At 37.0% G+C, this 25,057-nt stretch overlaps 1 non-coding gene across 1 annotated transcript; it reads right to left on the reverse strand.

Moving 5' to 3' along the window:
* Positions 1–24,070: 24,070 nt before the first annotated feature.
* On the reverse strand, positions 24,071–24,174 carry LOC123649547. The gene has a single exon (XR_006739052.1). It is a non-coding gene; the product is annotated as a U6 spliceosomal RNA (small nuclear RNA).
* Between the last annotated feature and the right edge of the window lie 883 nt (positions 24,175–25,057).

Consider the following 25,057-nt stretch of genomic DNA (forward strand, 5'->3'; position numbering starts at 1 on the left):
CATATTATACAAATGAAGAAATTTGCCACCATTTGTGTGCGTAGAGGAAGAAGGACTTGGAGCTAGAGTCTTCATTAGGTATTAATATTTTGTTTTAGGGAACTAGAAGGAAATGGATACTTGATGAGCACCAGTTGCACAAGAGGCACCATGCATTTACTACGTGCATATTGATGTTTTCCCCTATACATCCAAACTCTTCCAGCTTTACTTCCTATGCAAGTGTTCCAGCCTTTACAAGTGTTGGAAACCAACAGAAGTAATAAAATGCAGCATCCTCTACTTTCCTTTCTTGATTTAACCATGTCCTGGTCAGGTGCCATTGTTCACTGGCTCCTCTGATTCATTCTTCACATTGTCATCACTGACTATGACCTTCCTAAAGCATGGTTCCCCTTCCAAAAACAGTCCAATAGGGCAACTCATAGCTGATCTGTATTTTCTAATAACATTTTCTCCCCTCTCTCCATCCTGACAATCCCTTTTCTCCAGGTGCTCTGCATCACTATCCCCAGTTCTGTTTTTGGCTTAGATAGTGACAAGCACACAAGGGCTTTTGAGGAAAACAATGTACTCTCTGTTGGATCTGTTTCAAATAGAGAACAATGACAATAATTTTAGAGAATGAAATGGTACAATCATCGGAGGCTTCTCTCTATGCTTTGTCTATCCTCAGTCCCTAAGCCTTCTGTGTCCAGCTGAACGCAATCAGTTCCCACAGTGGTCCTCCATTCACAGATCCAGCTGGGTGGAAGATGATGGGGACGAACATTGCTGGTGCAGGGAGTCAGTTTGTAGAATGAAGAAGAAGAAAATGACTCTGATGTCAGTTCCTAAGAAAGACCTAAAGCTGTTTGGTGTGGCTAGGAAGATATGATTTTCCTGAGTGACCTGTCGAACAAGTTTCATCACTCTGTAGTCTAATATTCATAGTCAGAACATAAATCTTCTCCTAGCCCCAAGACAAACTGGCAGGATAGCTTGCCTCTGTCCCCTCCCACCCTTCCGACTACATATTATTTTTTGTGGCCTTTCTCTTTTAAGACCGCCCTTGATGTTCAGCATAACCTGAACTCACCTGGATAAATGGATGACTTAGAAGGTACATAGAGGGTCACTTGTCTGAGTCTAGAGACTCCCAGAAAGAAACCAGGCTGCAAAACTTAATAAAGAAAGTCATTCGACATAACTGAAGAGACAGAAATTATACCAGCTGGGACAGAAAGAGAAAATATGAGCATGTTGCTTCTCAGTGAGAGCATCAAACACTGGTAGCAAAAGTCTTCTTTTTTGGTTAATGAACTAAATAAATTAATGAATTAAAGAAATAATCACAAATGGATCCTAGATCCAAGTTACCACATCATGATTCACTCATTTGTACATGGTGAATAAATGACCTGTTTTATGATTGACCCATTCCCCAAAGTAGCACTAGAAAGTATTGATAATTGTTAAGGATTATTCTTTTTATGGAAAGATGATACTGAGCCACCGACAGCCATCAGAAATGTTTTCAGCAGTGAGAAAAGATTTGCAATGTAATGAGTGAAAACTATGAGATGTATATTCAGTGGGTGGTTCTCTGCTTCACAGCTACAGATCCGCACTCATTCACAGGAGTTCTCAACCATCATCCCTGCTGCAATAATTCACATATTTCTACACTTAAAAAGTAGTACACAGGTTTGATGAAACCCAAAAACAATTAGTGGTTAAGGCCTCTCCAAAACACAGTTTTGGCCATGGCAATCCTTCAAAAAAAAGTTACAATTTTGTAAGTGATAAAATCAGATATTGAAGGAATACATGCATCCACACATAATGTGAAAAGGCAAAATAATATGACTAATGTTTAAGCTAAATATTCTCAAAAATAATCTTGATATTTCTAGGTTGCCATTCTCTAGACAATAACGAGTTGAGCAAATATGTACTATAACATAAACAGAGATGAAAAACATATCTTATCGGTAAAATACTAACATGCTGGGGATGAACTTCTGCTTCTGGCTCTGAGAGAGTAGCTTGTATCATACTCTTCCTTTGCCAAGAACAACTGTAAAATTTGTGACAAAAAAATAAAAATAACACAAACAGCTAATTGAAGATTACAGAAAGAAATCAATGCCGCCAGAACTTGAGGATTCCAGATCTGGCATCCTGAAGGATTCAGCCAAGATTCTAGATAGAAGAGAGATGCTTTGAGGTGAGCCCTACACGCCCTTAAGGAATAGGCTGGTTTCTGGCACGCAGCACAGAGGCAAAACAGAGAACAGTGGCATAGGGTTTGTAGTATTCTCCCTTCACTGCAGAGATAAAAATCAAAGTTTTAAGTGAGGAAATTAGAAAATATTTATAACTGAATGGCATTTGTGCAAAGTAGAAAAAGTATTGTTTAGAGGAGAAATTTTAAAGCCCTATATACCTGTACTAGAAGAGGGGGGAAAAGCCAATAATCATTGATCTAAGAATCCAACTCAGAAATCTGAAAAAAAGAACAAATCAAACAAAAAAAGAAAAAAGAAGGAAACAGCAATTTTTTTTAAAAGAGCAGTACTCAATGAAATAAAAAAATAAGTAAATATTCAATGAGGAAAATAAAAAGGCCAGAGTTGGTTTTTTGAAAATATCAATAAAATGTATGATTTCCCTATAATACAGATCAAGAAAGATGGGAAAAAGAGAAATATTAGGAACAAATTTTGAATATCAGAAATAAAAAAGAATGTTATTGCACATATTAAAGCATCATAAGAGGTTATAAACAACTTTGTATCAATTGATTTTCCAATTAAGTAAATAAATTTTAAAAAACTAACCAAAATTGATACATTTAAAGAAATAGAAAATCTGAATGAAACTATAATCTGTAAAAGAGATTGAATTCAAAATTAAAAATCCTTCTACAGAGAAAACTCTGGGCCCAGATGCTTCAAAAGGCAATCATTCTAAAGAGTTTAGGAAGAAATAATTTCAAATCTATACAAATTATTTTAGAGTCTAGAAAAGAGGAAAGAGTTCTCAACTTGTTATGAGGCTATCATAATCTTGACACCAACACCCAACAAAGACAAAAAAAATAAAGGAACAAATCCAAAAATTACAGATTTTCTCTCTTCTGAATAGAGACACAAACATACTAAATTATAAATAGTAGCAAATTGAAACCAATAATATGGAAAAAGGCTAATATATTTCCACAAAATTGGGTTTAAGTCAGGAGTGCAAGGTTGATTTATCATTCAAAAATCAATCACTGTGATTTGCCATTCATAATTGAAACAAAACAACAATCTCTCTTAGCAAAACTGAAATAAAAGAGTTTCTTTAATGTAATAAAGAATATCTTCAAACAAAATTTACAGCATACATGTAATGATGAAATATCAGAAAATTTCCTCCCCAAATAAGGACATCTCAGCAGATAAGCACCATTTCCATCTAATATTGTCCTGGAAGTCTTGTCAATGCAGTAAAGTAAGAAAAAGAAATAAAATATACAATAGTCCGTCCCCCTTATCTGTGGTTTTGCTTTCCAAGGTTTCAGTGACCTATGGTCAACAGTGGTCTGAAAATAGATGAGTACCACACAATAAGATACTTTGAGAAAGAGAGACACCACAGTCACATAACTTGTATTACAGTATATTGTTATAATTTTTCTATTTTATTATTAGTTATTGTTTATCTCTTGTGCCTACTTTATAAATTAAACTGTACCATACATATGTATGTATAGGAAAAAACATAGTATATGTAAGGTTTGGTACTATCTGCAGTTTTAGGCATCCACTGGGAGTCTCAGGACATATCCTCTGTGGATAAGGGGGATACTGTATAAGGATTAAAGAGGAGACATGAGAGTGTACATAGGAAATCCAATCCTAAAGATGAATATTAGAGTCAATAAGTGAATTTGTCAAAGTGAATGGATACAAAGTCAATGTACAAAATAAATTATACTCTTATAAAATACCAAAAGTAATTAGAAAATAAAATTTAAAATCAGTACAATGTTATTTATAATAACATCAACAAATTAAATTTCTAGGATTATATCTAACAACAGTATGTAAGATATACATATGTAAGTATGTAAGAGGGAAAACAACAAAACATTACTGAAAGAAATTAAAGAAGACCTAAATCAATGTAGGGTATACTGTACTCATCATTAGATGACTCATTGATGTAGGAAAGTCTTTTCTCCCAAATTGATGCATATGTTCTGTGTACTTCTAATCAAAATCTCAACAGGTATTTTTGTGGAATTTGAGAAGCTGACTTAAATCAACACAGAAATGTCAAAGGCCAAGAATAGCCATGACAACCTTGAAGAAGAAAAACAAAATTGGAAGATCTATAATATTAGATATTAAAACTTATTTTTCAAGATCAAGGTGTCAGCAGAAAAAACAAACTTATAGACATTATATTTCAAACCTTATTATCTATTAAGGATAGACAACAAATTCATTGAACAAAAATATCGCAGAAACAAACCCACATATGTACAAATACTTCATTCATGACAAAAGTGTCATCATAAGCAGTGGAAATGATGTTTTCTTTTTCCTTTCCTTCCCCACACTGCCCCCCGAACTGTGTTGTATGAATTGGATATCCATAAAGGGTAAAAAAATAAATGAACCTTGAATTCCACCTCACTATCTTATATCATATACAAAAATCAACTCCAGATGGGACGGATTTCAATAAGAAAAGTGAAACAATATATTTTCTGAAAAATAATATAAGAAAATATATTTATGAGCTTAGGATAAGCAAAGATTTTTTTAAGCAGGACACAAAAACTCTCCATATAAGAAAATGATAGGTAAACTGGACTTCATTAAAGAACAGCTAGAACATTGATACAAGCCCCTCCCATATTTTAGAAGCAGCTAGAAATCCAGGTTTTATGTAAAATATGCAACTTTAATAGTTCATAACTATTCCATTTTTTTAAAAGGGAAATTAACTGTATCTAATTAGCAGGAATCTTGTGGTTTAAAAAAATTCAAAGCATTAACCCTCTCAGCAACACGGAGTCCCTCAGTAGAGATGCAAGACACAATTTCGATCGTAATCCAGTTAATCTTGTTTCAAATGATACATCAGTGGGCAAAGAATTAAGTCTGGTCCACAGAAAGCATTATAAAATTGAACAGTGGTTCAAAAGGGAAAAGTTAATCAAAATGTCTGTGAACATCTGGCTTCACTCTTTTTAGTTAGGCTTTTCTGAAGCACAGTTTTGATAGAACTAACTCATTGAGACACAGCCTAAAAGTGAAACTGAGTAAGCATTGGGAGACTATCAGATAAAAAGCAAGTGACTATGAAACATGCGCAGAGATTCTATCTTAGAGGACTAACAGCACAGGAACGTATTCAGTATTTAGTTAGAGGTTAGACTTAGGACGTGTTATTAAACCTTGTGTATGTTGGGGGAAGGGAACCTAATTCCAATCATAAAAGTATAATAAAAATGGGACACTGCTATCCAAGAGCCATGAGTTATTAAAGTCCATAAGTATAAATAAATCAGCCCAAAAATGATACTGTGCAATTAAAAAAAAAAAAAGGAAAAGAAAGGGATGTCATGCAAAATGATAGGTCCAGTAGCAGAACTGACTACATACTTTGTGGAGCCCAGTGCAAAATGAAAATAACAGGGCTTGTTTAAAAATTAAGAATTTCAATGCTCACGGACAGTAGAGCGCTAAACCAAGAGCAGGGCCCTTCTGGCTGCTGGGTCTACCCCATGAAGCTGGCCCTGTCTGCAGGCAGAAATTGCACACAAAAGCCAGGCTTTTCTTCCACTCTCGCCTACATGAAAAATCACACCATCAGCAATGTTGTGTGTGACCACAGAGAGCTACAATGGGAAGGTTTGGGGTGTGATGTGCTTTCCATATGAGGCGAAATGGGAGATATTATCCTCACACTGAGTCTAAATGGGCTTTTACTGCTGAAAATAATAGCTTGCTGATGCAAGGCTGTGATTTTCAGAATACATTCCCATTTCTGTTTCTAGTCTTGTGTTCCTTAGGCTGCCCAGAAAGAAAGCATTGTGCGTATGATGATTTTTTTTTCATGCCCCAGTAAGCTTTCAAACTAGGCCAATCAAAAATGATGCATGTGTACAAAAAATCTGGTCTTCTTTAATTCCGTCAATTAATATAGAGAGTGAAATTGATGATTTAGAATATTTAATACAAAGAACAAAAGAATACCATTACATGAAAAATGCAAGAACTAGTTTCAACTGTGTGCTATTCCATCCTGCTTTATCTAACCACTTTATCTGCATGGATTCCTTCCAGGAGATAAATCTTTCAATCAGAATTTTTTTTGTGAGTTGCAGCCCAGGTCCTGTCAGGTTGTGTATCAAAATTGCAGGTTAATTTTTCCCTCTTGATTCTGCTAAACAGTAAAAGGGCTTACAAAGCAAGAAAACGTAGACGTTTTATTCATTCTAGGTGCTGAAAAAAATGCTAAATTTTTTTTTTCTTGCTAACACAAACTACCCATCTTCTGTTATGTTCCCCTAAAGATAGGACAAAGCACAGATCTTTGTTTTATCTAAAGGACCTAAAACATAGATTTAAATTTCACATGGCAGAGGATAGTTTGCTATTTCTTCCTATTGAAGGAACGTATTTTCAAAATCAATATCTACTCCTATTTAGATTTCTTGGAAGGGAAGAATGAAATTGAATATGAGAAAATGAGAGTGGTAATGAACGGTAAGAAAGGGATATTTATACTTTGTCTTTGGTAGTCCATCCTGTGAAATAATAATGAAGGGGGGTGGGTAATGATAACGATCACTTGCTTTTATGTGCTAGGGAACCACCACCTCAGATGGTAGAAACCACTAAGGAAGAAGAACTAACTGCTGCAGGCGGAACCAAAGCAACCCAATGAATAATTTAGCTAGTATGTTACAGGAGGGACTTTATCAAAATGTGTACAAAGTGAAGAGTTAGTTCTATGTAATATAAAATTAATATTTGTCTTAGTTGGGTTTTTAGGGAGAACATAAAGAGACATCAGCAAACTCCTTATATTTTGAAGTATTCTAATCTTCTTACCATCTTCTTTACTTTGAAATGTTTTCAACATTGGATATTTGGTTTACTGCATTCCTGCACGCTTTTCTTCCATGCCATTTGATAAGCTCCGAAAATAAAAACCCCTCTCTTCCTATTTGGGGATCTTTCACTGCATTTTGAGAGTCATTTTTTGTTACTATTGTTTTAACCACTTCTCTTGCCTTGTGCTCACCATTTTGGTTCCCCACCTGGAATATTTTAATGGCCATGATGGCCCTGGCTCCAATTTTTTCCCCTTTGGATCTGTCACTCAGATAACTTCTAGTTTGTTTTTTTTGAAATGCATGTCTCACCATGTTACTCTCCTGACTTCCGGGATAAAACCTTGGCTCCCATGTAGATGTAAAGGAAGCCAGCAGGGTCCAAGGGGCCAAGGGAGAGAAGGGAAGGCTTGGTCAACTCAGTGTACATTCAACCCACCAGGCCTGGCACACCAAAGGCTAACCCAGTGCTTGTCAATATGCACAGTTGACTTTGGTCATCTCGACTTTGACTTATCGGCTCTTGGCTACATGCTCTAAACTCTAGAGATTACTCAGTGTTTCTGGTCATACGTGGCTCATCTCCATCTCTGTTCTATGGCAAAGGAACACACTTGTCATGAAAAAGATTCTGGGATGAACCAAGGGCACAGGTGGAGTTCTAATAGTACCAGTTAAAACTGGGTGGTCCTCAGAGGAAAAAGAAAGCAGGCTGCTTGGACTATCTAGCGTCTTGTAGATAGACATGTGGTCTAGCCAGTTTAGGATTTCTTTGGTATTTGGAGTCAAAACCTGCACAAATCAATCACAGTTTGATGGAAATGCTTCTTCTGCATATGCCACTAGAGATCTAGCACAGATTCCTCTTTATGAATTTGGGGACTCGGAATCCTGACAAATGAAAGTCCACTACAAAGACTATACCACATCAGCTCATCGTAGGAATTTGAATCATTTCCCCTAATGACATCAAATGAATTCTTGAGCAACAAAAGGGTATAATACAAAATGAGAAACTACATTACACACAACTGAATTTCATGGTGTTTTTTTTTTCCAACATCACATATTTAATATAGTACTCAGATTAAGGTTGAGCAGAAGGATATTGAATCTTTGAAAGATCTTAGCAAATTATGTAAACATCACTTTATTTGCAGTGTAGAGCCAAATATTTCCTATTAATGAAAGATTTCTTTCCCAAATTCCCATAATAAAGCCATTTATGGTATTTCCTAAATGAACTGAGCCATGTCAGTCTTCAATGCAACACTGTCGCCTTGTAGCCTTAGGAGATTTTCATATTCCACAAGGGATTTCATTTAAGAACTAGTCTTTTAACAATTATGTCCTTTCTTAATATTTCAACAACTTTATAGGCCTCTTGGGGTATGGTGTTACACTGAAGCCTCTTCAAGCTTCACAAAAATGAGTATAAAAACCCAGAACTATTCCCAGAACCAGATTAATCCTTCATGGGAGAAACTTTGATCATGTGATCACACAAAATATCTTTTTCCCAATATCATGTTAGGATTTCTGTTAAGCCAATGACTTCTTTCACTTACTTTCTTTCAATGGAAGAAATTTTTTTTATAATAATCTCAAAATTTTTATTAGAAGCACTTGGTAAAATTAAAACACGCTCACATGATAAAAACTTGAAACAATATACATTCCAAAGTATGCATCTCAACGTAATAAAGAGCATATATGACAAGCCTTGGGATACCATTATACTCAACAGTGAAACACTCAAAGTTTTTCCTCTAGTATCAGGAACAAGACAAGGAAGGCCAATCTTACCACCCCTATTCAACACAGTACTGGAAGATTGAGCAAGAGCAATTAGGTAAGAAAAAATAAATATTCAAATTAGAAAAGGGGAAGTAGAATTCTTCTCTGTTTGCATATAAGTTGATTTTATATATTAAAAAAAAAAACAAACAAAAGCTATAGTTAGAACTAATAGACCTAGCCAGGAAAGTTGCAGATCACAAAATCAACATGAAAAAATGATTTGCTCAATGCAAGAAATTTTTAAGATTAAAACTAAAAAGAGGAAAAAAACCAAACCCCTGTAGTCCTTGGTAGCAATTTAATAGCTGACAAGAAGACTACATAACAATGGGATACTCGTTTTGACATGAAAATACTCCATCAGAAAGTGAACTCTGATCCAGTACATGAACAGTTACTGTGTTTCCTGATGCTATTTGGCGAGACTTCACAAGGAACTTGTTTTCATCATTTCAGTCACTTAAAAATGAATAGAAAGCCAATGCAATTGAGGCAGGACAGCTCACAGACCTGACAAATGGATAAAATGTTCTTTTGCTAGACTTTTGAAAAACTTTAAAAATGTTTTTGACATTCTCCTATGCGTGCATGCACGTACTACCACCAGGAAATCCAGCTCCAACTTGTTGCTCCCAGCTCCTTTAATCTCCTCTTCCCTCCTTCTGGCATTAGCATGTTTTCTGTGACGGTGCTGTGAGTTCTTATAAATAAAGGTGCTGACATCTGCACTAGTTTCAGGCTCTCTTTGGTGTCTCAATATTTTTGAAAAGCAAGATTGTCAAACCCCCTGACCACAGAAATCACAGGATAGATTTAGGATTTAAAAGACTGACCATAAATAATTTCAGGCCATGATGAAAAACGTGGTCTGATCAGAACTCCCTTTCGAATGGGTTTACTAAAATCCTACTTAGGTAGCATTTAATATCCTAAAGGTACATAATAAAGAGAGTGGAAAATAAAATGGACAATGTCTTTATGGCTGTGTTTTGAATAGCTAGTTCTATTGGGTTTAAGACTCAGTAGATGCAGATGGTCCAAGAAGAAAATTCTAGCCAGTGCCAATATGAAAATAAAATATAATCAACTAAAAAGTTATGCAGGAAATGACAGATGTGGGCCATTTTCTGGGTGTCTGCCTTAACCAGGTTGAGATATCAGGTCAGGCTTTCATATGTCTTGTTTTCATTAAGACTTTCAAAATTTCTGTCCCTGGATTCTTCCCTAGAGGAACCCAACAGTGACAGACATGGTAGTTCTGATTGTCTTGGGAAATAGTCCAAATGCCTCCAGCCGCCCTGGCAGAACACCTACCCTTTCCCAGCAAACTACTTCCTCCATTCTGTTACCATATGGACAAACAATTGGTTCAGCAGCTGGAGGCCAGGATGGAGCTTGCCTGGATCTACTGATCTGTTTTTTTCTGGAATATTCCTATGTGGTAAAAGTTTAGTCATTGGACACTAGCTGTATGGGCTACGTCTACAGAAAACAAACAAAAAAAAGACTCCAAAATTTCTGGAAAGTATAAGGAGAACTTGTGGAACTGATGATCATTTCTGATCCCTGAGAACATAAAAGCCACGAAGATTAACACCACTGAAACAGACAGGAGAGGGGAGGTGCCCTGGCCTGCAAGGAATTCACTCTGAGATAGGAAGGCTCAAGATTTGTGAGATCTTTTCTGGGTACGGTGGTGGATCACTTTGCAAGTATACTCTGACCCAGGCTCCAGGGAACCTGCTCTAACTGGTTTTAGGCAATGGTTTATAAATTGAAAGAACAGGGTGACTTTTGGGGTTAGAAGAAGCTTAGAAAGAGCTTTATGGCAAAGGCATGTGTGAAGAACAATGTTATAACCGTAGTGGAAGTGACAAGGGTATAAACAGAGCAGGGGCAATGACCTCAATGTCGCTGGTATCTGTAGCTTTCCTGTGCTTCACTAGTGACATAGAAACCAGGCCATCGAGTGGCACCCTCTGAGTGTGGGCAAAGGGAGCCCTGCGGACAAATGTCTCTACTCAGATTCTAGGGGCTATTGGGCGATGTCCTATGGGTCCTATGGGTCCTGAGGCAAGAAAGAATGACGAGAACTATTTAGCACCCTAAGACCATGTGAAAGTTTTAAAACGTGGTTTCCTCATAAAACTTAACAGATACAAAATGTAGATTTCTCTACCTATAATAAGAACTTGAATTCATCCTTGGTTATAATTTATAAATATCTAATATTGTCTTCATAGACTCTTTTCAATGAGGGTTTCTATTTCTTAAAATTTTTACCCCATTTGGCAGATTCAACAATTGGGGCATCAAACGATTGAACATTTGAGACTCTGTGTACTTTTAATTGGCTGTCTTAGGCATCTGAAATTCACTCTTGAACTCACCATCTTTTTCCCAAGACTATCTCCTCTTCTTGTGTCCCATACTGCAGAGGCAGGCACCACCATTAACTGAATAGCCAAGACCAAAAAACTAGAGGTTATTCTTCTTTCTTGTTTCTTTACTCATTCATTCATTTATTCATGTATTCATTCCTTTTCTCACTCAACAAATATTTTAGAGTGACATCTATGTGTAAGGTACTCTAATGGGTGCTAGGATAAACAAATCAGACCTCATTCTTATAACTCTGATACCTTGCACATCAAAACAGTTACAAAGACCTTTAGATTTAGCCTCATTAAAATTGCTTCAAACTATCTACTTCATCACATCTTCACTGCTACCCCCTAGCTTAAGACAAGGTTTCTCAATGTGGCACTATTGATATATTGGACTGATAATTCCTTTCTGTGTGAAGATGTCCTATGTATTGTAGGAGGTTTAGCAGCATTCTTGGACTCTTCCCACTGGATGTCAGTATCACCCACCCTCAGTTGTGACAACAAAAAATGTCTCCAAACATTGCCGAATGTCCCCGGCAAGGGGGCAAACTCAGCCCCACTTCCACCCCATTGAGAATCAGTGGTTTGAGCCATCATCATATCACTGCTGAGTTACTTAAATAAGCTCTTAACAAGTATCCTTCCTTCCTGTCTTCTCTAGCTTGTCATACACATTGTGGGCATCTCCATTTACTAAGCCATTACTAAGCATGATCTCACCTCACTGTAACATCCTACTGTGAGCTGTATAATTAGACTGTTTTACAAACAAGGCAGTGGGGGTCCAGGGAGTGATTCACCCACTGTCAGAGATTAAGTAGAAGGCAGGATTCAAAACCAAGATCTGCCTAAGTTAAAAAAAAAAACCCACTTCTTTTAGCCAATAAGCAATATTTATTGTTTATTCTAATATTAAGAACTAAATATGTTTTTCTCAGTTAAAATTCATTTGATGACTCACCATGACCTGAATGGTAAACCAGGTTTTTTAGGACTTGGGCAGTAGTTACTTCTGTCCTTCCATTTATTACCTGCACCCCGACTTCTCACCAAACTCCTATTCCAGTGGCCTTGGGGCTTTTCCTCAAACATCGGTGCCCTTTCTGGTTTCTAGGATTTTCCTTCAGCTCCTCACTTGCATTGAAAGTCTTCTCTTCACCTCTTGTCTAACTTGTCTAACTCCTCTCCATTCTTTAGGACTAGAATCAGGCACCGTCTTTCCAAGAAGTCTTCTCTGACACTCTCATTCTGTGTTAGGTGGAATAGCTCTGCCTCTCTGTCACCTTCTGCATATAATGCCGTTCCATACCTCATCATACCACATGTGATGTTATGTGTCTCCTCCACCAGTCCCACTTGTTAAGGCCTCCACCATTTAACTGTTTGTGTTACATTGGGCAAGTCATGGAACCATTCTATGCTTCAGTTTCTTCACTTGGAAAATGGGAGTGTTAACAAGAGCTGCTTCATTAGGTTGCTGTAAGAATTAAATGAGTTCACAAAAACTTTAAGAGTGAATGCAATGTATTTGTTATCTTTATTCACATTCCAAAAATCTGTTATACTCCTGGCACATGTTGGAAACTGAAAAATCATTGTTTAAATAAATGAATACTTGCTCTATAACTTTCAGGGTGATTCTTTAGTCGAGCTTCAACTATGCTGAGACTTCATCAACTTTGTGTCCCCATGTTCATGGAACAGAGTGAATTAGCTCAGTGAAAGGTCACTATTGGCTCAAACTGCAAGGGTGAGGCAGGTATGCTGGACAGACACTCCAGGCAGAGCCAAGGATCTTCCAAAGCCGCATTTGATATGCCAGACCCAAAGTAGATGCCGTCTAGAACTATCGCTACTGAGGAAAATCAAAAGTAGTTCTACGTGTCATTTTACCTCACTTACCATGTGTGCCCTTTTACCTTTTCTTTTGGTCTTTTTACTTTTTTCATTCTTTCTCCTCATTTCCTCAGAGCCGTTTTATTTTTCTTTTTAATTTTCATTTCTTCACTCTCTCCTCTTTGTGAGCAAATCTTTCTGTGTCTCCCCTGAACAGTTCAGAGTTAGCAAGTATCCTTCAGGACAAATTTTTACAATCTGGTTATTATTATTAAACAACTTGCTGCCCCAAACTCAAAGAAAATTGTGAGAATGTTACTATAGACAAAAACATCAAACTACTTACCAAATTACTTGGAGGAGGAATTGGCTTGGGGGCACTAACTGGCTTGGCTTCATCAGAAAAATGTTTTCTATTTATCTTCCAATAAAAGTGTTCCACATTTCCCATGGAAGACCAATTGTACACATATTTTTACAGTCAGCATTATTTTCCATGATTTATTAAACTCACCATTGGAGATGGCATAGACAAGCCTTAAGGAATGATGCCATTTAAACGCAAATCAAAGCTTCTAAATCTTGCACAGATCCATTCCTTCCCATAATATTTTATTGAATTGCTTGATCTGTCAAATAAAAGATTGCATTGTCCTGTGTTAAAAGAACTTCTTATGAAAACAGAATTTTACACCAGGGAGATAGACTATGGTTTCCTTGGGAATAAAATTTTGAATTTTCAGACTTTGATGTGGTTGAAGTTTTACTCTTAATTTGATATTAACATAGTTTAAGACATTAAAATATATTAATTATTTCATAAGCATTCTTCAAAGATTCTCCATATCAAAATGATTTATTTTTTAAGCAAATGCTTATAAACTTGAAGTTAGATAAAAGGCACTTTATCTCTCACAATTGGGGCTGATCTTGCTTTGAGTTAGAGAAATGCAGAGCATATTGGCCATAATGATTTCACAAACAATTATTATTTTTTTGTCATATAAGAGTGTTGGACCAGATCCCTTATGGGTACTATGTTAGGCCCTTTCTGAATTAAAAGATGGATTGAATTGAGCTAGTAGTTTAGGGACCGTAAAATTTGTATACTTTTCCTGCTGGTATAAACACATGAAGTTGGGTTAAAAGAAAATTATATATAAAGTGTGTGTATATACATACATGTATGAATATACATATGCTACTGTTTGAATGTATATGTCCCTCCAAAATTCACATGTTGGTACTTAAACCCCAGAGTAATCATATTAAGAGGGAAGGCCTTTTTAAGAGGTTATTAAGCCATGAGTGAAAAGCCCTCATGAATGAGATTGGCAGCTTTATATCAGAGGAGGGAACTCACTAGTCCCCTTTTACCCTTCCACCTTGCACCATGTGAGACACAGTGTTTGCCCCTCCTGTGACATGCAGATGCAGCAGCACAGCTGTGTCTCAGCAGGAGAGACAGCCCTCACCAGACACTGAATCTCACCGGCAACTTGATCTGGGACTCCAGAACTGTGAGAAAGAAATTTCTGTTCTTTATAAATCACCCAGTCTCAGATATTTCATTATAGCAGCAGAAACAGACTAAGACAACATATATACATATATATATACATATATATATGTATATATGTTTTTATATATACACACACAAGTATTTTCTTGAATTAGAAAATAACTTTTATTTTGTTTCATTTTTTATTTATAAAGCATTCTTATATTGAGTAGAGGTTTCAGTTATTATTGTGTCCCTTTGAAACACTATGAATGAGTTCATTCAATAACTCTATCTGTATACATAAAACATAGATGCTGTTTATGATTGAAGATCACACCATGATAGCAGTTACTATTGTTATTAATGTTAATTTTAACCAGCAAAGAAATTAGAAGTGAAGGTGGGAATTGGACCTCAGTGATGATAATATAAATGTCTTGGTCTTCACCTAGCTTCATAAGTCTTAGATATACATAAAGGAGGATCTATTCATTTTTTCAACAAATATTTACTCAGCACTACTATGTACTAGGCAGTATGGTGGCCCTTGAGGATAAAAATAAGACAGTCTTTTTTCTTGCACTAACATAACTTGCAGTATCTCAGGAAAGACAGATGACAGAGTGTGATACAGGCTTTATGTTCTTGAGGGATAACAGGGAAAGTTTCTCAGAGGAAAAGACATTTAAGCTGGAGTCTGAAAGATAAATAAGATTTGATTGGTGAAGTGTCAGAGGAGAGGAAGAAAGAGCCAGGCAGGAAAAAGGGATGTATGAAGATCCAGAAACAAAGGCAGCATGGAGCCTTAAAGGAACTGAAGGGGTTGGTGAGAAAATACAGAATGGGGTGGAGAAGGCTGGAGATGAGGCAGGAGACACCAGTACAGGTCATGGAAGGTCTTGCATGTCATGCTATGTTTTGATGTCTTAAGAATAGTGGGAAAATACAGAAATGTTTGGAACTGGGGAATGACAGGAACTGGGGCATTGATATTTATAGAAGAGCATTTGGGCTACAGTGTTCAAAATACATTTATGGAATTAAGAATGGAGGCAAGGATCCAAGTTAAGAGGTATTTTCAATGGTCTAGCTGAGTGATGGTGATGGAATGGATTAAAGTTGTGGCAGCAATGCTGGAGAGATGGACAGAATTGAAACATAATTCTTTTCTTCACTGTTTTTTGACCTGGTAATGCATTAAGCAGTGAGAAGCAAGTCACAGATGGCCCCAGGTGTCTGGCGTGGGTAACGCTGCTACCATTCACTGACATAAAAACACTGGAGGAGGCACATCATTGGGAAGATAATGAGGTCAAAGTTTGAAATTTTGAGTTCAAGGTTCTTAGATGCCTCTGGTCAAAGCTATTCAGTAAGAAGTTGGCTATGTGGCTCCAGTTGTCTGAAAATAGGTCAGACTTAGAAATATATACTTGGGAGACATGTCCATAAGACACTGAACAAAATCCATGTTTTCTCTGTTATCATGGGCACTTGAGTAGACTACACCCCATATCCTTTCCAGTTGGGTGCTGCTATGTGACTGAAATCTAGTCAGTGCAATGTGAGGAGAAGAAAAATACCCCAGTTATGGGCCAGACCTATAAAAACCTCTCATGTGGACTATGCCATGGTCTTTTCTTCATGGAATGGGGAATTTTTTTGTTTTTTAACTGGATGTTGAAGACAGCAGGACCTTTGTCAGCCTAAGTTACTGAATGACAAGGGAGGGGCCATTCTGCTAACCTTTTCATCTACCTAATACTGCTACAGGAGCAATATCTAAACTGAATTATGAATGAGGAATTATACAGTCAGGGCGTGAGTTTGTTACAGCAATGAGGTGACCATAACTAATTCAGGAGACTTCTGAATGAAGATGGGTAGAGAATAAAGACCTGAAGCCACAGGTGAGATTACCCAGAGAAAGAGCTGGCCTAGTATCCTTTGCTACATTATCAAATTACCACAAACTTAGTGACCTAAAATAACACAAATGTGTTATCATACAGTTCCGGAGGTTTAGAAGTTTGAAGTGGGTGTTACAGGGTCAAGGTGTCAGCAAAGCCATATTCCTTCTGGAGGCTTGAAGGAAGATCTCTGTCTTTGCCTTTCCCAGCTTCTAGAGGCTTCCTGTGTCACTTTGACCTCTGCTTCCATCATCACATCTCCTTCACTGACTCTCCTGCCTTCTACTTTCTCTTATTAAATTATATCGGTCTCTCCTGGATAATCTAGGATAATCTTCCCATCTCAACGTCCTTAACAAAATCACATCTGCACAGCCCTTTTTGCCACAAAAGGTAACCTAGTCACTAGTCACATGTTCTAGCAATTAGGACGTGCACATCGTTGGGAAGGGAGCTATTCCTCTGCCTGCTACGAGAGTGTGGAATGACATAGGAAACACACCCGAAACAGCACTTTGAGTGGCACCAATGTAAAAGGAATGGGCAGAGGAAGAGGAAACAGCAAGGTAACCATGAATGAACATATAAAGACACGAAGAAAAACCAAGGAGTGCAGTGACATAAATAATACGTGAAGAAAGTATTTTAAGAAGGAGAGAGCAATTGGTTGCATTTCTATCAGTGAGAGATTAAGTAAGATAAAGTCTTACAATCATTTGTGGCCTTTTAACAACCTGCTTGAGTAGAGCAGTAAGAATAAAAGGCTAAGCTGAGTCGTGGTTGGGAGAGAGCACTGTGGAGAGAGCTGATAGAGACAATTCTTTCAAGAAGTTGGGCTTTAAATGGGAAAAAGAAAGCTAGAGAGAGAAATAGTGGAGGGGGGGTTGGAAGCAAGGGAGTCCTCCCCTCAGTAGAAGTACATATGCATGTGCCAGTGACATTAAGAGACATTAAAAGTAAAGAGTGAGGTGGAATAATCAGATTTAAGGAGGTGCTGGAGTTTTGAGAGGCATAGCTACTGCTGAAATGCCGCATGGAATGGCTGTATGCTGACCAGGAAAAGTATAATCATGCTTTCAGGAAGCTACATGTGCCCCACCAAAATCTGACACATAAACACACAGTTGAGCAATCCTGACTACTCTATGATTTTTCTCTTGAAATGTTAATGAGCTACATGCAAAAGCAGAGAATGTCGCAGTTAGATTACTCAAGGTTTGTATGGTTTTCTCCAATTAGGAGTGGCGGAAAGACCATAGAATAAGAGGTTTTAGAAAACCGGTGAACAAAGGGACAAGGTTATGGCATGGATAGGGAGCTGAGTAAAGACAGGGTAGAGGGACAAGGGACTCTATAAACTAAAGATACCAAAGAAGTCAAAGAACTGGTGTGTTGGGAGCAATAAAGTGGGTGAAAGAGAGGTGGTTAACACATGGTTAAGAATGACTCTGATGACTTTATTTGAGAACTGACCCAGTCTGGAGTTGACAAGGTCTAGGTGTGGCCATGGGTGGGGGAAAGTTCTCAAAGGTGAGGCAGGCAAGGAACCATGAGACAAGGTTGTCAGGTGGAGTCACCCAGGATGACCTCAGGCCTGAGCGTGGAGAGGATGACTGCTGGCCAGGTGTCAAGGTCTTCCAAGAGACTTACAGCCCCATCATCAATAAAACAGGCAAAGAGTGTAAACTCAAACAAAAGCTGTTCCACAAAGGCAAAACATAATCAGACAATTACCGGAATGATTCCATTTAAAAATTTGTATAGCTTTTTAGGAAAAAGAAACTCTGCCTCTTTTTGCCTAAGTGAATTCACTTGAGAATTTACAATGTCCCAAATCATTTTTCCTGTCTGAATACTTAGCCACTAGCAGGACACCTTGGGTTCCACTGGGCCTGCAGGCCTGAGGTTGGATTAACACTGCACTTACCTCACTTACTGCCAATGAAAGTGCACAAGAGAATGCTATCAACTTTCTTCTCTGTTTGCTCAAATCACAAAGAAAGGGCTGAGATGGAGAGAGTTTGGAATGGAGAATGTGCAATGCCATTAAGAGTATCCCTGCCTCAACTCTGCGTTCTGCCTTCTGAGCTGCAAAGGCATTGCTTGCTCATATCAGCTCCTTGGCCCCGTGATTCAGCCCTGTCATAAAAGAATACTTTTAAAAACAGCTATAATACTTTGTACTGTTTAATGTACACTGTAAGGTAAGATAAACTAGAACCTTCCCTTCCCTCCAGGAGCTAACAGTTGTGTGCATATTTTTAGCTGTCTGAAATCATAGATTAAATCATTTCGTTTAAACTTCTACTTTACATGAACAAAGTGCAAGTAAATTAATAAGTGCTTTTTAGTGATGATAAACAGGGGAGATTCCTAAGAAATGGCTCGTCAGAAATATTGCCATCTGTCTTCTTCCGAGTGCCATGTACCCAGAGCTGAAGAAAACACAAAAAGAAGGCACACACATGGTGTAGTGATTTGGTAAGTGCTGAGGACACTTATAGTCTTCTTTAGAGCATCCATAAAGTACGTGGAACATTCATAAAACATGAGATTTTATCAACTATTAAAATCTTCTGAAATAAATGATATATATTATAAGAAGGACAGGCTCTGTTTGCTCAAAGACACGTGAGATAGGTCTTCTGTTCTCATGTAACTCATGGCATATGGGGAAAAGCAGACACATGCACAGGTCAACTATAGTATATCATATGAAGAGACTGGTGAGCCAGAAAGGAGAAGTCATTCACAGGAGAAGTTAGGAACCTTCTTGCAGAGGAAGTGACATTGGAACCAAGTCTGGGAGGCATTGCAGAAAGTTGCCCAAGTGGGTTGAAGGAAGGTGAGAGACGGACTCTTCAGGTATAAGCCATCTCCAAAGTTGCTTTTTCTGGCTAACATTACTCTAAATGACTCCCTTGCTTTCTCTTCCACAGTTTATTAAATATTTTCAGAACTAGGAAGATGAAACTCCAGAGAATCTATGATTCAGAAATTCAGTGGGAAACACTGAAATATAGAATAAAAGAAGTGCTTATTACAGCTTCTCCAGGAGACAAACTGAAACTAAGCAAGTCACTGAATGTCTGTAGAATAAATAATTGCACAGGCTAACCAGTGCTGGGACAACATCTGTAGAGGAAGAGAATAAAAAGAGGCGATAAAGGCAAAAATTCAACACTGAACAATATCTCTAGTGGTTATGACCATCCTTACTTTTATTGCTCTTAGGATTCTGCTCGATGCCATTCAACGCCATAGTCATTAAATGAGGCATAACTTGGTTAAAGTAGGCTTTATTGTTCTATCTCCTTGCACAAATATTCTGTGCTTGCTTATGATATTTCTGAAATTGCAACTGAGTCATTTACCTTGGGTGGGGACCCCAGGCCCACAGTGAGCAATTGTTTATTGGGAGGGACAGGCAAGGCAGAGTCATGCTTTACAGTCAAACTTCTGCTGTCTCAGAGGCTGACAATCAGGATTTGATGTTTTTTGTTTGTAGGATGGAGTGAGAACCAGATGTACCAGAACATAACAAAATATCCCCAATTCTCCAAGTTTTTAAAAGGGGGAAATCTAAACCTAGACTACTGTAAGCCAGCAATAGCCAAAATTGATGGGGCTTCCCAGATATTGTGGATAAATGCAAATATTTTAAAGAGAGTTCGAGTGACTTCCGATTCCTGGTCTGACATGAAAGGAGCTTAGAAGTCGCCACTTTGTTCTATCAAGTCAAACCTGAACAAACTGAAAAATCAACAATTTTTTCTTAGCTCCTTCAGAGGAGTGAGGTCACAGGGCAAACTGCTGCCTCCAGAATTGGAGAAACAGACAGAGAATCACAACTTACTGGAGGAGAACCAGTACCAAGGTAGGAAAATCTGAACTATAATTGATGAATTGCTAGAGGCTAAGTATAGACAAGTTGAAGTTAGGAACTCTAGAGGGGCCCAGTTATGGGGGACCACCACAACAGTTTTTAGAGTTTTACCTCCAGGAGCTCTGCCAAGTTCTCATAGTGAATACTGGATAAAAATTTCCTAGTGCTTCCATCAGGGGGAAGGGGGAAGTAACCATTCTGAAATACACCAGAGCATTCTGTTCTTAACATGGCCAACCATCAGAAGAAATCATTTTACCAGAGCCTAACCTAGCCAGGGGAATAGAAACACCCAACTCCAGCCAGCTCTAGACATCTTGTCTCACCAGAGGGGGAAAAAAGTTTGAGAAGCATTAGTCAAATTTACAATCCAGTGGCATAGGCTTACCAAAAACCTGATACCTAATTATAGGAATATAGAAGGCTTCCCCTCCCTACAAACCTTACCACTACATTACTAAAGTCCTATTAAAAGCAGTTTCTTTTACCCAGTACATCACGTCCACCTTTCAAGAAAAAAATTACAAGGTATACTAAATGGCAAAAAACATAGTTTGAAGAGACTGAACAAACACCAGAACCAGAGTCAGGTAGAGCAGGAATGTTGGAATTATCTGACCAGGAATGTTAAGAAAAACTATAATTAATATGCTACAGGATTTAAGGAAAAAGTAAACAATATGTAAGAACAAATGGATATTATAAGAGCAAAAATGAAACATCTAGAAAAAATTAAAAAGAAATGCTAGAGATCAAAAATATTGTAACAGAAATGAAGAATGCTGTTGATGGACTCATTAGTAGACGGAACAGAGCTGAGGAAAGAATCTCAGAACTTGAGGGAATAACAGTCCTCAGGAGAAAAGGAAAGAGAAAAAAAGAATTAAAATACTCCCATAATATTCAAGAACTGTAGGATGACGAGAATACCAGTAGAAGAAGAAAGAAAGTAAGGAACAGAAGAAATAGTTGAAGTAATAAAGACTGAGAATTTCCCCCAAATTAATGTCAGACAGTAAACTACAGATTCAGGAAGCTCAAAGAAATCTAACAAGAACAAATACCTCCCAAGCCTTCACCTAGATATATCACATTCAGGTTTTAGAAAGTCAAAGATACAGGAGTTCGAGATCAGCCTGAGCAAGAGCGAGACCCCGTCTCTACTAAAAATAGAAAGAAATTAGCTGAGCAACTAAAAATATATAGAAAAAATTAGCCGGGCATGGTGGCATATGCCTGTAATCCCAGCTACTTGGGAGGCTGAGACAGGAGGATTGCTTGAGCCCAGGAGTTTGAGGTTGCTGTGAGTTAGGCTGACTCCACGGCACTCTAGCCTGGGCAACAGAGTGAGACTCTGTCTGGAAAAAAAAAAAAAAGAACAAACAAAGAAAGTCAAAGATAAAGAAAAAAAATCCTGAAGAAAGTCAGAAGGGGCAAAATAAAACTCCCTACCTATAATGGAGCAAAGGTAAGAATTTCACCTGACTTCCCCTCAGAAACCACACAAACAGAAGTGTGGAATGAGATATTTAAAGTGTTAAGAGAAAAAAAACAACCAACTTAGCGTCCTGTACTTTGTGAAATTATCCTTCAAAAGTGAATGAGAAATAAAGCCTTTCTCAGACAAGCAAAAATTGAAGAAATTTTTTGCCAGTATACCTGCTTTGTAAAAAATGTTTAAAAAGTTCTTCAGAGAGAAGAAAAATGATATAGGTCAGAATCTTGAATATACACTTTAAAAGGAAGTGCATAGAAGGAATATACGAAGAAAACATAAAAACTTTATTTTCTTAATCTTAATTGATATAACAGATAACAGCTTGTTCAAAATAATATCAACAATGTATTTAATTAACAATGCTTATGTATATGTATGTGCATATATACTTATATAAGTGAAATGAATGAAAGCAATGATACAAGGAACAGGAGGGAGGAAAAATTAGAAATATTTTGTTATTATAAGGTACTCGCTCTACCCATGAAGTGGCACAGTGTTAAAGTTTACGTGGAATAATTGTAAATGTATATTGCAAACTCTGTAACAGAGAAGAAGAAGAAGGAGAAGGAGAAGGAGAACAAGAAGAAGAAGAAGAAGAAGAAGAAGAAGGCAAAGAAGAAGAAGAGGCCTGGGTTTTCATCACATTGCTGTCCTGGGACACAAATCACTGACAAACAAATCCAGTAGCCTCTTGCTGTTATGTCAGAGAAGACTGAAGGCAGCAAAAAGCCTTGAAGTGTTAATATCTTTGTTTACTTTATCTTGGTTAGCTTTTAATTCACCCTCAAATACTTCTGCGAAGAAATAAAGTTAAGTTTGGGAACAGCTTTCTGGGCAAGGTCTTGAGGGCTCAAGGGATAATCAATGATTCAGCACAGAGTATGCAGTCAAGAAATGCTTGCTCAAGTGACAATGAATGAATCAGTCAATTCAATCGAATATCTAAGTAGCTATGGATTCAGTGACTTGTTTATCTCATTCATTACATGCTCATATCTTTCCTGTGTCACACTTTAGTCAAGTTTAATTCTTGCCATATTTGCCACAATTTTCTTTTCTTGCGGCATTGCTCGTGTTGTTAATTCTGCCTGGAAAACCCTACTTTTCCAAAGCTACAAGTTTAAAGCCTACTTATGCTTAGGTCTAACTCAGACACAGCTTGTCTTTATTAGAGAAAACTAATTTATCCCACCTCTGATATTGTACATCATCCTCACTACATCCTCACTACATACTGCAGTTGTTTCTGTATGTGACTTATCTCTTAATAGGAAGTTGTTTAAAAGAAGATGTCATTTCTGCTGTATTTTCTCTGTCCCTCTTAGTGTTTTATGTGGTATAGAGTGGTATCCAAAAAAGATAGTACAGGGTTTAAGTGGTGAGAACTTATGAATAAACTTTGTATACCATATATTATACTATTTACCAATGTTTGATTTATAGTTCATATTTTATCAACAGAATAGCTCAGTAATTAGTTAACCATCTGTTAGGAGTATTTCAAATTGTTTTCTCACATTTTTCCTTGTGTTCATACTTGCATGTGCCTTTTATGAATTAATAACTACAATGAAGTAATCACTTTAAAATTTAATAGAAATGAGACAAATTGTGCTTTATTATCCTAGAGAAATTGGGATTATTAATGAGCCAAAAAGGTACGTATATATTAAACTGACACTTAGAATGTTATTTTTAAATAATAATTATGCATTTAATGCAAGAGTTCAAAATCATATGTGCTGTGATTCTTTTATCAGAAAGAACACTCAATCAGAGTTGCATGTAGATCTTTGAATTTTCTGAATTTAGTTTCTAGTATACTGATATCATATGTAAAGGAATTAGAAAAGAAACAAATTATCCTGATTATTCAAAAAAAAGTCTACAAGAAAATAATGGATATAACACTTACACGTATTTTTTTAAAAAGTTCATATTACCTCACTATTCTGATATATTTTGCAACTGTTATACTTCTATTTACATTTGGGAATACAATTTAACTATTAATATTTGTGGAATTTTATTTTCTGACATGATATTCTTGCCTCCCATATTGTAGGAAATTATTTTCCATTTTTCAAATGACATTTAAAACAATATATATGTATATATATATAATATAATTACAACACTTATTTTTTTATATGGAACACTTCATGCATTTACCTGTCATCTTTGCATAGGGGCCATGCTAATCTCTCTATCATTCCAGTTTCAGTGTATGTGCTTTTAAAGTGAGCACTACAATGCTTATAAATGCATAAACCCACATCTTCCTGTGCCAGAGTGGATTGCATTTAAAGAATAGCACAACCAGCCCAATAGTATTCCAATATTTACTCTTACCTCTCTTTCAATCATTTAAGCACATCAATGGTAAGTCAGTTTTAAAAATTTTCATTTCTTCAGGTCTCTGAAATTCCTGGGAACCACTCACCCTCCTTCACCTTAAGAGTTCCATATCTCCTCCTTTCCATCCTGATCTCTTGAGTCTTCTCTATGCTGCTTTTAGCCACAGAACACCTTCTAACTGGACCCACCCAACACCCTTAACACACACACACACACACACACACACACGCGCGCACACGCACATGCACATGCACACAAACAACATCCTCATCATGAACAGGTCTTTACGAGCCCTGTTCCCCTCCAGCTCTGACTTCTTCTGTAGTGAGAATCTACCTGCACAAACTTTTATCCTTTCTCTGCTCTTCCATGGAGTATAGGGTATGGAGAAAAAAGAAAGAAGTCTATGAACATGTATGTTATTAATTTTTTCCTGTCATATTTATCTCAACTTAAAAACAGTAATATTAAATGCCCTTTGCTATACCATGTGTTAAACTAATGTCAACAGGGTCTGGTAGTAGTGCTCATTTTCTCCAGCTGGATGTAAAAAATAGATGATTTTTTAAAAAAATGTATGAACTATTTTTTAAAACACTTTTTTAGAATAGTTCTAGTATTGAACATACTGAGAAGATAGTACAGATAATTCCCATATACTCTATGCTGTTTTCCCTACTATTAACATCTTACACTAGTATAACATACACTGTAACTAATGAACCAATACTGATACATTATTATTAAATAAAATACACATTTTATTTAGATTT

This window comes from Lemur catta, chromosome 13, assembly GCF_020740605.2.
Source record: "Lemur catta isolate mLemCat1 chromosome 13, mLemCat1.pri, whole genome shotgun sequence".
Classification (NCBI taxonomy): Eukaryota; Metazoa; Chordata; class Mammalia; order Primates; family Lemuridae; genus Lemur; species Lemur catta.